The sequence below is a fragment of the Benincasa hispida genome, chromosome 5 (assembly GCF_027475165.1).
Source record: "Benincasa hispida cultivar pf3 chromosome 5, pf3_genome.v1.1, whole genome shotgun sequence".
Taxonomy (NCBI): domain Eukaryota; kingdom Viridiplantae; phylum Streptophyta; class Magnoliopsida; order Cucurbitales; family Cucurbitaceae; genus Benincasa; species Benincasa hispida.
In genome coordinates, this window is record NC_143482.1 from 37,893,803 (window position 1) to 37,909,189 (window position 15,387).

The 15,387-nt window shown below is 36.7% G+C and overlaps 1 pseudogene; it reads left to right on the top strand.

Moving 5' to 3' along the window:
* Positions 1-12,837: 12,837 nt before the first annotated feature.
* LOC150036104 (uncharacterized) lies at positions 12,838-13,695 on the top strand (annotated as a pseudogene).
* The last annotated feature ends 1,692 nt before the right edge of the window (positions 13,696-15,387 follow it).

Genomic DNA, 15,387 nt, shown 5'->3' on the forward strand with positions numbered 1-15,387 from the left:
TGCTGTGGCGGCCGTTCATGTTGCGAAAGAGTTTGTGACCGAGGAGATCATTAAGGACGAGTGAGAAGTGTTCGTGCGATGTTGCGGTCGTGTAGATAGGGCGTTTGAGGTCATTGTTGTTCAAGCGTTCGTGCACATCGGAGCGTGGAGACACATGTGCCATTGTTCGTAGAGTTTTTCTCCTTTATGCATTGTATAATTCAAGTTTTAATTTCTCTGTATATGTTTGCATAACCATTTGTATTCAAGTCAACTGTAAATATTTGTATATTTATGATTATAATTTGGTATAGTCTTGTTTCGCTACTCATGGAAATCCCGCTTCTGATTTCCTTCAATTTGTATCAGAGCCAGGTTTCGATCTTGAGACCTGTGGGTTATGGGCCCACATGATCGCTACATGGGTTTGACTGAAGCCCAAAACGTCATTACGAATGATGGGGTCGAGGATCTGTTGTCTTTTAAGAAAGCAATGGAGGATATTGACAAAGATGAATGGGTTAAGGCCATGAACCAGAAAATGGAGTCTATGTACTTCAATAACATCTGAGAGCTTGTTGATCCACCCGATGGGGTCAAACCTATTGGGTGTAAGTGGATCTATAAGCGAAAGAGAGGTGTAGATGGAAAGGTGCAAACCTTTAAGGCTAGGTTCGTGGTAAAGGGTTATACCCAGGTTGAGGGAGTTGACTATGAGGAAACTTTCTCACCTGTTGTCATGCTGAAGTCTATCAGGATTCTCCTGTCCACAGCCACATTTTATGATTATGAAATATAGCAAATGGATGTCAAGACTGCCTTTCTAAATGGTAATCTTGAGAAGACCATCTATATGACTCAACCAGAGGGGTTCGTAGTTCTAGATCTATAGCAAAGAGTTTGCAAGCTTAATAGGTCCATTTATGGGCTGAAACAAGCATCTCGACCTTGAAACATCAAATTTGACACTGCTGTCAAGTCGTTTGACTTTGACCAGAACGTTGATGAGCCTTGTGTTTACAAGAAGATCATCAACAGCTCAGTAGCTTTCCTGGTACTGTGTGTGGATGATAACCTACTAATTAGGAATGATGTAGGATGTCTGACTGACATTAAGAGTTGGCTAGCTGCCCAGTTCAAAATAAAAGATTTGGGTGAGACACAGTATGTTCTCGGGATCCAAATCATCTGGGATCACAAGAACAAATGGTTAGCCTTATTTCAAGCATCGTACATTGATCAAATGTTGATCAGGTACAGGATGCAGGATTCCAAGAGGGGTTTATTACCTTTCAGGCATGGAATCGTTCTGTCTAAGGATCAATGTCCTAAGACACCTCAAGAGGTTGAGGAGATGAAATGGATTCCCTATGCTTCTGCTGTAGAAAGCTTGATGTATGCAATGTTGTGTACTAGACCCAACATTTGCTATGCAATAGGGATTGTCAGTCGTTATCAGTCCAATCTAGGATTTGATAACTGAACGACGGTCAAGACGATCCTCAAGTATCTTCAGAGAACGAGGGAGTACATGCTTGTGTATACAACTAAGGATCTGATCCTTACGGAATACAACGTTTCTGATCCCTTTACAAAGGCCCTCACGGCTAAAGTATTCGAGGGTCACCTGGATAGTCTGGGTCTGCAGGACATGCGACATCTTGTCTAGGGCAAGTGGAAGATGAAACTGGGGTATGCCCTAGTTTATTGTATATTGTACATTTTTATACATTAGTCTCTCGAGTCATTAGGACAAGTGGGAGATTATTGGGATTGGTGTCCTAATTCTCCCGGAGTCTCGTTGTTTTGTAAAGATATACATTGTTCAATGAATAAAATAAGAGTTATTTAATTCTGGCATTTACTCATATCCAATAAACAAAGCTCCTTGGTTATCTTATGTGAACTTAAGCATGTATATGTGATATACAAGTGGATCATGCCTTAAGTGATAATTCTGGCATTTACTCATATCCAATAAACAAAGCTCCTTGGTTATCTTATGTGAACTTAAGCATGTATATGTGATATACAAGTGGATCATGCCTTAAGTGATAATTCTGGCATTTACTCATATCCAATAAACAAAGCTCCTTGGTTATCTTATGTAAACTTAAGCATGTATATATGATATACAAGTGGATCATGCCTTAAGTGATAACTTAAATCGGTCTGTAGTATAAGGATTAAAGTGGGATACCTGATCCTAGTGACATTACGGATACAACCCGCTTTGTAGGAGTTTGCAAATGTTGTAAACTACTACAGATGTTAGATCCTGACCATTCATGTGGAGATGTGGAGCGGGGGTGTCCTATACAAAGAGTTTCTATAAGACCTGGACCACGAGATGACTAGACTTTGTATATAATATCGTTGATACTAGAGACTTACATCTCACCTAAACGACCAAAGGTGACACGACCTCAATCCTGAGTGTTTTGGGAACTCCTGCCTTTGAGGGCGATTCTTTGATTAGTATAGGTGAGAGTGGCCAGATTCCCAACTCAACATGCCTACCTTTTTGGGGACTTTTCTGATCTGGGAGCTGGAAACTCAATCCACAATATGGAATTCACCACTTTCCTGAAGCAGGGATAAATAGAGAGATTGCTCCTTTCAGGGCTGATTTCGGGGCTTGAATATAGTGGCCATAGCTTCTCTTTGGAAGAGAAGACTCAGTCATAGTAGGACTATGACTTATGTTCATTAAAGAGATCAGTGGTACTTAAGGAAACAGATGTAACTATAGGGGCATAACGACTATTGGCCCAGCTGTACTTACGAGCGATCTGTGAAGGGTTGTCGCACCGCTGATTGGTTAAGATGGAAACATAATATATCTGTAGTGAGAAGAGTTCAGCAGTCGGTCTTTAGTGGAGTGCCTGGCAGTTAACGAATGGTGGATCCCGTGACTAAAGAGTTTAGTTAGTTATTAACGTACCATTGGAGCTTTAGATTTTGTTGAGGATCAGTTCTTGGTATTGATTTGAAATGTTCAAATTGACAAGAGGTATTTTGATTATATATGATATAATCGGTATGATGTATGAGATACATCTAGTGGAGGATTGATGTAAATGAGATTTACATTAAGTACCATGGAATAGAAAAAGAACTATGATTTATATGTTTCATGAGATGAAATATTAAAACTATAGGTTATAAATGTAGTATGATAATTTGGTTATCATTTATATTTATAATAATATTAATTATTAGATAATTAATACTTTTTCTTTTAAATAACCAACGTAGTGGATGATTATTGGATCATGGTAACCGTGAGTTTAAAAGGAAAGTGGTTTCTCATTTTGAAAAGAAGTTTTACAAAAGTTAGAAAAGAATTTTGAGTTTTCTCTCCGCGAAAAGAAACTCACGTAAGTCGTCAAGTAAATACGGATTTACTAAACGACGGCTGGACGAGTTAAACGATCGTGCAGTGTTTACCAAACGATCGCATAGCTTTACTAGACGATCGCTGGCTCAAGGTAAACGATCGTGTAGAGTCTGTAGGCGACAGACCGAGCTAAACGATCGCATAGCTTTTGCTAGACGATCGCATAGCTTTATCTAAACGATCGGGCATCGACCTATATGATAGGTCTCCTCCATCTCCCACTTGCCCAGTCGTGTACAAGATCTGTGTTTCCTCCATTCGTCTGCCTCATGCCAAGTCCGAACAGAGCCCACCCTCTGGATTCTCACACCAAGAATACCAAGGTCACCTTGTTGGTGGTGTTAGACTCAACTTGACACCGTCAAGGTTTTTTTAAGGTCGTTCGTGGTGTTGTGGAGGCCGTTCGTGTTGCGGAGGAGTTTATGACTGAGGAGATTGTTGAGGACGAGCACGAAGTGTTCGTGCGATATTGCGGTCGTGTAGATTGGGCGTTCGAGTTTGCTGTTGTTCGAGCATTCGTGCGCATCAGAGCATGGAGACACATCTGCCATTGTTCGTAGAGTTTGTCTCCTTTATGCATTGTATAATTCATGCTGTAATTTCTCTATATATTTGCATATCCGTTTGTATTCAAGTCGACTATAAATATTTATTGATTCATGATTGTAATTTGGAATAGTCTTGTTCTGCTGCTCATGAAAATCCCACTTCCGATTTCCTTCAGTACTGATATTGATACTAATACTGATCTAAATATCGATGATGTCAATAACCAAATGTGGTACCAACTTAGCAATTTATTTCCATGCTAAGTATCTTTGCGTGCATACACCTCCTAAAGCATGCTTATCTCAACATAGCCAACTCAAACTTCCCTCCTTACTCTCCCAAGGCCAACTTAAGCCTTGCTTCCAAGCTTCTTGACAAGTCTTCACAAGTCACTCCACCTTGGAGAATCCTTATAGAGAGGTTTCAGGAGTTACATCCTCATTTAACATTCCCAAAGTACTCTTATTTCTGTTTGCACTCTTTCTCTTCCTAATATTTGTTAGAGTGTAAAAACATGCAGCGGAAGTATCAAGTATCCATAATCATTCAAATTCACTAATTTTGGCAGAAACTAAAGCATGCTGATCTAAATAAGCGTGTTTTAGATCATACCTTTGTAGAACTCTTCAAGATCTTGATCAAACAACAGTTGTCTTCTCCAAAGATCACTGTGAACCACCTCAAAATCTTCCCCACTATCCTTTTGGAGCTTTAGACTAAGTTGTGGGACTCAAGAACAGCTTGAAGCAACGTAAAACAAAAGGAGAAGCTCATAGCACTCAGTTTTTGAAGAACTCTTCTTCAGCCGAAATTTTCTCTCAAAATTTCTGTAGAATGCATGCCTCTAAATTCACTCCATTCTCCTTTATTTATTGCAGATGAACATGCAAAGAAGAAATGTGCATGGCTTGCAGCTCATGCTTGGAATTTAGTGAAGAAGAGAAAATGGTTTTTGTGTGAGCATAAAGAAGATGATAATGAAAAACCATGAAAAATCATTTTGTGCATGTTATCCTATTTTCCAATTTTTCTTTAAAATCAAAAACAATTTCAAAATTCAATTTTGATTTCAAAACTAAAAATTTAATTTTCTAAAATTAATTTCATAAATTAATTTAAAAAATATTAATTAATTTAATATCAAATATTAATTAATTTAATATCAAATATTAAATTAATTTTTGCACAAAACCATCTTCATATATTTAAATCATATTTAAATATATATTCTCCTATTCCGTTTAATTTTAATTTTAACATTTCAAATTAATTTCTCAAGCTACTCTAAAGCTTAACTATTTACGAGCAAGTAGGAGGACCTTGCGGACCTACAGATCATGGGCACCAACGATTCGAGATTAATCGGCTAAACTCATTAGACCAATCTAACCCTTATTCCTTAACTAATGGGACACTCCACTATAGTCTATAGTTGAACTTCCCTCACTGTAGATATATTATGTCCATTTTATAACCATAATCAGTAAGTCAATCATTCACAGGTTGTTCGTAATCACAGTTGGGTCAAAATAATCGTTTACCCCTATGAATACATCTTATTTCTTAAGTTCCCACTGATCCTCTAATGAATAATTCTGATTCATATTCCCTATGAATCAAATCCTTTCTCTATCATGAGAAGGCAGGGCCCTGATTGTTCAAGACTTGGAATCAGTACTTAAGAAAACAACCTATCTGCTAACCCTAAATCGGGTAGAAGTGAATTCCATCTTGCAAGGCTATGTCCCCAGCTATTCACCAAGTCTTATCCCCAAAATAGGAAGCTTATTGAGCAATGTTGTTGGACTATTTTCATCGTTTGCAGATTAAAGGATAATCCCGAACAAACAGAAGTTCATAGCTATCTCAGGATTAAGATCGAGTTAACCTAGTTTATTTGATAAATAAAATAGTCAATTTTAACAATAAACTATCATTATAAAGAAAAGTGACTATTTTTGCGGTCCAACCTATATGCAAATTCATTGTATAGGATGGCTCCACTCACATGTCTCAACATGAACGATTTGTGGATCACATTGTTTATAGCACTTTACAACTTCTTGTAACAACTACAGAGTGGGCGGAGGATGAGATATCCAATTTCATCCATATATTTATTAGACCATTTAAGTTATACAATGTTAACTTGATCTTGTTTATGTCACTAAATAAAATTACAGTATTTAGACTATAGCCAAGTATATGTTTATTGGATTTTTATAATAAGATGCAAAATCAACATGTCATTATTATTGATAAATAGAATGTTTAACACAAACTGTGAGTTATAGGATATTCCCAACAATATTTTCCTTTCCCCACTTTCTTCTTTTCCAATTGTTATTGTAGAGGGAGTCAGCCAACCATATGTTCACTAAAGTGGTCATGGGATCGCTGAAAAGGAATTAAAGAGGGCCTTAATGTAAGACTCTAAACTTATTTTACTAGTTAATCATGTTTAAGTCTCCTTAATTATGTACTTAATTACTCAAATTATGTGTTCTAATTCTTGCAAGCAAGTAGTCATAATGTTGAGATAGTATGAAGTTATAATGAGTATGCGGTGAGGTAGAGATGTGGACAAACTTTCTAAGTCTTGGAATGAGTGCTCTTGGGTCGTAAAGAACAACCTACACTTAGACAAAATTTGAGGAAGCTAAGGTGGATGAAGGTAGGTGCGACACCAGGTTGAAGGGAAAGTAGGAATTTGCCTAAATGCTAGAAGTTATGCTCTCGGGCAAGATAAGAGAACTATCACTTAGAAGAAAATCAGAAACATAGAAGTGAGAGATGCATGAGCTATGTAGGCTTAAGAGCCTAAGAAATGAAAATTGATTAAGTGTAACAGGAGGTATGCGTCAAGAGCCTTTAAAGGACAGTAAAGGTCTAGGATGGATAGTGTGCGGGGTAGACAAGTCCACCTAGGTGAACACATAGTAGACATCGATGAGTATTGAAGGTTAAAGGGGGTGTTGATGTGCGACAAGCCTAACCAAACGATGGGCTGGTTAGTGATGCATGGAGCCAGAATGTGTGGCGTTAGCTGTGGTAGTGTTGACCGAGGAAGAAGGCTAACAAGGGACGCCAACTTGGGCGTTGGTAAAGGACATAATCATTCAGCTTAATCACCTAATTAGTGGGCTAAGTGGCATGCTTATAGACCCTAAGTAAGGGTTAGTGCGCCAACTATTGTCTTGAAGAAGCATGCGGTCTTAGTATAAAAGGAAGATGTAGTTGAAGAAGCTTAGTTTGAGCATTTTGAACATGCTAAGGATGAAGAGTTACTGCCGAATTAACATTTGAGTTTTGAAGAAATTAATCCATGGCTGCTAGAAGGAGATTTCCATGAAGCAGGCTGAAAGTTGAAGAATTTCTTCAATTATTCAAGAATCTAAGGCCACGCGGATGAGTTGTAATATTTGGAGAATTTTGGGGCAAGTAAGAAAGAATCAGAGGTTGGAATTTTAATGTAAGCTAGTTAAGAAGTTTAAGAATAAGTTCTTAGAAGGATATTTTGTTCACACCCTTTCTGATGTCGTTTAATTCCCGAAAAGTTCTACGAAACAAAAGAAAATTTATAATACTGAACTACTCCTATCACTACTAAACCATAGCAACAGTGGTAAGTCCTAGTCAATCCACAAGGATGCGTGATTTGTTTCATTAAGTTAATTTACTAACTAGAGTGGTGAATAGGGGGGTTTTGTGTGTAAGAGATAAATGCACAAAATTGAAATAAAAGGGGTAAATAGATACTAGAATATGAGTCTATCTAATTTCTAGAGCAAGAGAGAGTTTCCTATTTAATTTCTATCATCGAAATAGATAATTAAACAAACATTCCATTCTATGCATGCACGACTACTAAATTGATTTGACTTAACTAATCTCTACAAAGGCCAACAATCAATTAAATCAAAACTAATCAAACGTTCAATTAAGGTTGGAAAGACCATGCCCTAATTAAACTATATGCTCTTAATTCTACTAGGTTCTTAGCAATCATATAGAATTAGAAAAACATATGCATTAAGAATGAGGATTCAATTACGTCAATTTAAAGTCAGGAAAAATCATATTCGATTAACCAATTTATTCTTCGAAACTGGATTAAACATGCAATACCAAAATTCAAGGACAACCTATAAATCTTAAGCATACACATTCAACCATTGCTACCAGGGTAAAATCAAGCATAGATGAACTACGAGGAAACGTGCGAGCTCGAAATTAACTAGCCGAGACATGCAATCATGGTAGGGTCGTCAATCCAACACGCAAATGAAAATCTAAATTCATCAAGAATCAAAGAAAAATATAGAATTGAACAACGTTACATTTAATCACAAAATTCTTGAGAAATGAGACATAGGGCTCTTGCTCAAAGAAACTAGATAGAAGTTACCTCTTAGTTCATAAACAAATCTGAGATAAACATCTGATCTATCGATTACAACCCAAAACAAAAAGAAAAACTAACCTAAAGACACTAAATTTCAAAGGGAAATGAAGAATAATGAAGGTTTACTTCGGCCTCCATCAATTCAGCCCCCAAAAGTTAGCATGTTTTGACCTAAAGATGAAGAGAGGTATTTATAAAAAAAAAATTATGTAGCCTTGCAACGCTAGAAACAACTTGTAACGCTCGACAAAAAAGACATGAGCGTCAAGGAAACGTTGCAACGCTAGCGTTGCTACGAAACTTATGCCCAGTGAGCAAACTTATGAAAGTTTTCTAGAATATGACCTCTTTTGTGATAGTATCTGCACTCGACTTTTGGATAGTCAGCAAGTTTATGCCCAGTGAGCTTATAGTTTTTACAAAATGGAGCTTCAGAAGTACTAGGCATATGAGTGTTGGCGAGTACAACCTCCAATTACTGGGAAGAAGTGATGCCAAGACGCTTTTCATCAAACAGGATTTCCTGAATTGTTTCATCTAGAGACGGAAGAGGGCTATGATGGAGCAAAGCAGCACGATTCGACTCATTTTCTGGACGAAGTTTCATAAGAACTTTAATTAGGCGAAGGTGATTAGGACTAATTTTAGCTTAATTCAATTGTGTCCAGACTGGCTGAAGTGTAGCCAAGTAGTCATTAACAGATTGCCCTGTCTCCTGATTAAGATTAATCAGAGTGTTGTGAAGTTGATAATAGTGAGCTAAGCCAACAGACTGAAATCGGGTAGATAGGAAATCCCACAAACTCTTGGCATCATCAAACACATAAAACTGAACGTGAATGATCGGTATAGATGTATTTCTGATCCAGGTAATGATTTGATGGTTTTTGTTGTCCCAATCCTTTAACCGTTCAATAAATCTAGCATCTTCCTCAATGGATATCTTAACTGGCTAAGGAATATCACCAGTGACGGTTCACCATAATTGACACCCAATTAGGAAAATCTTCATTTGATTGGCTCAAGTAATGTAATTTGTCCCATCAAGAATAGTACTAATGGGATGAAATACATGATCCTTTTCTATGTGGCTTGGCAGCTTGGAAGGAGAAGAAAACTAGGGACAATAAGAGAGGCTTGGCGGCTTGGTGGCTTGACAGCTTGGCTGAAGGGATCAAGGGTCGAGTTCTGGGGAATCGAGGATCGAGTTCGATCGTTTTGGCTGAAGGGATCAAGAATCAATTTCTGAGGAATCAGGGATCGAGTTCTGGATCGAGAGTAATGGATAGATCAGGGATGGGGGGTCGAGTTCTGCACTGGGAATCAGGGATCGAGTTCGATCGAAGATCGAGTTTTGGATCGGATCGAGTTTTAGACTGGATCGAGTTCTGGATCGAAAATTAGGGATCGAGTTCGATCGAGTTTTAGACCGACGATCATGGGGTCAATTTTTCATAGTGGGGGTCGAGGATCGAGTATTTCACAGAGGCTACAGGATCGAAGATCAATTTTTTCACAATGGGGATCAAGGATTAAGTTTTTCACAGTGGCTTTAGACATGAGATCTGGGTAGTTCTTCTTCACGTCGAAGAGGGATTTTGGGTGGTCAACCGATGACCATACGGCAGCGATGACACAGAATAAGAGGAAGAAACCAGCTAGCAAAGCTATGATACCATGTGAAAGATGTATTTATCAAGTGTATGTTTACAAGAAACTGTACAGGGGTATAAATACCGTATTAACACCCTAAGAATAGAGCCTAAATAAATTAACCAAAGCCTAAAGACTCTCCAAAGGAGACCTAGTATACAGGAGACTTAGTATTCACATGACTTAGTATATATTCACATAGTAAATTTTCATACGCCATATATTCTTAGGATTTTAGGTCAACTTTCAATTTTGACCTGATCCTAATTTGGCCCCAAGTCCTAGTGAGGGTGGCATGGTAGCTCTAGTAGTTGAAGTGTGCATGGGTGTTCGTACATTTTTCTTGGTGGGTGGTTTGGTCATTATATATCTTTTTTTAAGAAGAAAAAGGAGGAGATGATGATGAATGTTGGAGAGGATACTGTATTGGATAATAGTGAGTTTAAATGGGGTAAAGAACCTTGACAATTTTTGTATAGCGAATAAGCTAGAGCAACAAATAATTTTTAAGATGATAAAATGTTCGGTTTATGGTACCAAATTAATGTTGTAGAGCCAACCAACTCGAGAGGACAGTGTCGTGATGTTGTTGTAAAGATAGAAGAAAAGACGCATTTGAATGCGATTTCAAGTCCTCATCCTATATGTGCACAATCAATGGTGAAGATGTTACATAGGGAAATTATAAGAAGTAACCCAAAAAAGTTTTCATCTTTCACTACTAAGGTTGAGATTTCACCAAGAAAGTCCAAAAGAATGGTTGATTTAGATATAAGATGAAAAGATTAGTTTTTTAGTCAAATCTCAATGGCCGATCTCGGCCAAAAAGGACAGAGAAAAAATATTTCAATGCATTTTCTAAAAAGATGCTATTTGTAAAAGATGAAAATATTTTAGAGTTATTTCTAACAATTTCCCATGTTACATATCTGTAACACCAAAACTCGATGCTATCTCGATTTCTATAAATTTGTTGTTATTTTCGTAGGCCTTTCGTTAAAGGTGTAAATAGTGAACGTGACGAATGACAACTTCTTTGTGACTGTGTTTCGAGTCGCCTTCTCCTACTTATCAATTGCCTTTTCTTCTATATTGATGACTCAATAATGGTGCTGTTTCTCATATTTGTAATGCCTCCAACTCTAAAATTGCCTTCATTACTTCTCAAAAGATTGTTTCTTCTTTAGTCTTTTTCTTTCTATTTCTGTTTCGCTTTTAAGCACACCATAGTTGAAGTCTCAATTAGTAAATTTTCGTTCTTTAATATATACTTCCTCAAGAGGTCATAAAATTCTCTTTCAATAGTACTTACATAATGTTTTCTCTAATTTATCATTTGTGCATCAAGAATTTTCAAACAATATATTCAAATAAAGAATTGCAATTTGAACCTACAACCTTTAAGATTGGTTTGCACAAGTTAACTAATTTGGATTGGATAAATGATTTCAGGTCGAGTTAAGTCCTACGAAGTAAACTAGCATGCAAAACCAAGTTTTTATAATCTACAACTTTCGAACAATGTCTTGAGTAATTGATTATTTGTTTTTTAGTGTATTATTTTCCCAAAAGATGGTGTCCTAAGACAAGTTATTGATTGAAGAATAGAAAGAAACTACGGAATGTGTTGCATATGGCACATTTAAATTGAATCTAAGGCAAGTTATCGATCAAGAAACCACTTCCAAAACTAACAAAAATAAACGAGTTATTTGTTATTAAAGACCTCCCAAACAAATGCATCTAAAGGAAAAATTCTTGAATTCTTCAAATATCCTTTGATGGACAATCTTCATGACTTCAAAGAAACAATTTTAAGTTTTTTTTTTCAAACGCAAAACAATTTCTAAGTTCAAAAGCCTCAAAGATAATGGTAATGAAACATACGAGCTAGACATTTGATTTTGTTGTCATATTAAACTCAACTGGGGTACTTTCGAAGTTATAAAACTACGACAAACTAGCTTTCTATGACATAAGAGCCAAGCCAAAATAAGGAGGAAGGAGAAAAAATGTCAATAAAACTAAAAAAAAATAGCCACGCATTTTTGGAAAAAAGAAAGAAAAAGAAAAAGATGGAATTTTCATATATTATGACAGTTTTTCAATGTCATTATCAATGACTATCATTAGTGTCACTATATTTATCAAGAAATTCCTTGTGGGAGTAAGTGTGTCAACAACCACTTCGTGGATAAAGATGTGCAGATGGTCCAATTTGCCTTGACAATGACAAACACTATGCTAAAAAAAGGGAATATTTAGCATAAGCTGCAAATGTCTTCAAATTCTCTCAAAAGAGAGAATCCTACCACATGAATCCTACAAAAGCCAATCCTTTTTTTAACTTTATGTAATTGGAAAGGCTACACGACAAGTTTTACAAAAAAACCTCAACATCCTACTAAAGAGATTGTCGGAATGCCTTGAATATATTATCTGGAGCTTTAAATGACCAAATATGGGGTCTTATTGACCATATTCATATTTGTATTATTTACGTTATTTACGATCTTGGTCCTAGACTTTAGAGAAGTGCACTATATAAACTGTCTAACTTTGTTGGCCTCTCTAAATCTGTAGTTGTAATTTTAGATTAGTTAAGCTTCTGTTATATTTTCTGTTGTATAGATTTGCTTCTATCATATTTTCTGTTGAACATATTTTGTTAGTTTTGATTTTTCAATTACATTATTGGTGTATAAATACTGATGGTGAGGAAATGATAAAATATGGAAAAATGACTTTTCTTTCCTTTTACTGATATATTCAGGTTTTTCCTTATTAATATGGTATCAGAAGTTTTTTAAAAAATTTCTCTTCGTCTTCTTCCCTCGCGCGCCAAACAGCCATGAATCCCTCCCCTCCTTCGTCTGATCTTCCGCCACTTTCAGTCAGTTTTTCAGGCAATATTCTGGCAAATATTCTGACGTCGTCTATCCCGTCAATTGATTTTACCAGTTCCAGCCAAGAATCTTTTTCCATTTCTCATAATAACCCTTACATCCTTCATCACAGCGATACCTCCAACCTTATTCTTGTCACCGAGCCTCTCACTGACACCAATTATGTTACATGGAGCCGCTCGATGATTCTTGCCTTGTCGATTCGCAACAAATTAGGCTTCATTGATGGCTCTCTCGTTCAACCCATAGGTGATCTCCTTCCTCTTTGGATCCAAAATAACAATGTTGTGATTGTCTGGATCTTAAACTCTATTTCAAAGAAAATTTCATCCAGCATTCTTTTCACCAATTATGTTAGGGAGATTTGGCTTGATCTTCAAGATAGGTTTCAGAAAAGGAATGGTCCTCGTATTTCTCAATTAAAACATGGGTTGTCTAATCTGAAACAAGAACAAGATTCAGTAACTATGTATTTTTCCAAAATTAAAAGCTTGTGGGATGAACATATTTCTTATCGACCAGGTTGCACATGTGGCAAATGTACTTGTGGTGGTGTTCGATCCACTGACGACTTCATCCAATTTGAATATTTGTTGTGTTTTCTGATGGGTTTGAATGATGAATATAACCATGCTCGTTCCTAGATACTTCTTATGGACCCTCTCTCACCAATCAATAAGGCTTTCACCTTAATTGTTCAACAAGAACAACATATTTCTTTAGCCGTCCACAAGCATGAAAATAATTCCCAGTCCCAGCTTAACCATAATCCCAATAATTCATCCAAGCAAAACAAGAATTGATCTGTCTGCACATATTGTCACATTTCTGGCCACGCCATTGACAAATGCTACAAGTTGCACGGTTATCCGCCCGGTTACAAACCAAGAAACAAAACAACTAATCAAGTTCATAAGGTTCCAAATTCTACCCCCTCTACTTCAAGCTCAATTGTTGATACTACTCCCACAGCACCTACATCCTCTATTAACCTCAACAATGACACCCTTACTCAGTATCATAATATACTTACTATGCTTCAGTCCAAACTTGCTACTGTTAAGGTTGACAATGATGCTATTAATCATGTAGCAAGTACTTATTCTTCCAATATTCTTTTTGGGGGCTGGATTGTTGACTCCGGTGCTTCTACACATATATGTGTTTCAAAAACATATGTTTTTCGATTTGAGGCCTTTTGTTAGTTCTATCCTTTTGCCTAATAGAACACACATACCGGTTCATTATGTTGGCTCACATGTCCTTTTTGGGTCTATAACTTTTCATCATGTGCTATTTGTACCCGAATTTCAATACAATTTGTTATCTATCAGTGCTCTCATATCTGATAACTCTCTGTCTATTCAATTTTCCAATGGATATTGTGATATTCAGGCCAAATCCACTTTGAAGATGATTGGCAGGGGTAAACTACATGATGGTTTGTATCTCCTAGAGAATCCATATAAAGCTGTTGATTTTGTGCATGCTTCGTCTACCATTAATGTTGTTTCACAATCTTCAACTAAGTTGTGGCATTCCAGGCTTGGCCATCCTTCTCTATCTCATTTGTCTACTTTAAAGACCATTTTGTCACTACCATCTTCATTACATCATTCACATCCTTGTGAAATCTGTTCGTTGGCAAAACAGAAGAGATTAGCTTTCCAATCACACAATCATCGAGCATCCACTCTTTTTGACACTATACATACTGATGTTTGGGGACCCATTTCTACATGTTCATATACTAGTTATAGATATTTTCTTACTTTGGTTGATTATCATAGTAGATACACTTGGGTGTTTTTTTATGAAAAAGAAGTCTGATGTTCTTTCTATCATTCCACATTTTTTTTTTCTGCGTATGTAGAAACTCAATACAATAAAAGAATCAAAGTTTTTCATTCAGACAATGCCCACGAATTATGTTTTACTGAATTTTTTCTTCAGAAGGGTGTTATTCATTAGTTTTCTTGTGTAGGAAGACCAAAGCAAAACTCTGTTGTTGAGAGAAAGCATCAGCATATAATAAATGTTGCTCAAGCCCTTTTCTTTCAGTCTCGAGTGCCTTTTCATTTTTGGAGTGAATGTATCTTGACATCAATCTTCCTCATCAACCGTACTCCATCACCTCTCTTAAGCTGGAAGAATCCCTATGAACTTTTACATGGCACGACTGCTGATTACTCTTTTCTTCGAACCGTCAGATGCTTATGTTTTGCATCTACTTTATAGAATGACCGAACCAAATTCAACCACGTGTCACAACTGCCGTTTCTGTTGGCTATCCAGCTGGTATGAAAGCTTATAAGTTGTTTGATATTGAAACTAATAGGTTTTTCATATCTCGGGATGTTGTCTTCTATGTATCTTGTTTCCCCTTTCATAAAGTTACTTCCACAAATGAACAACCAGTTTTTCTTCATGACCTTGTTTTACCCAAATCAGTGGCTGTCGATTTTTCTTCTCAACCCATATATTGTCCAACAGTC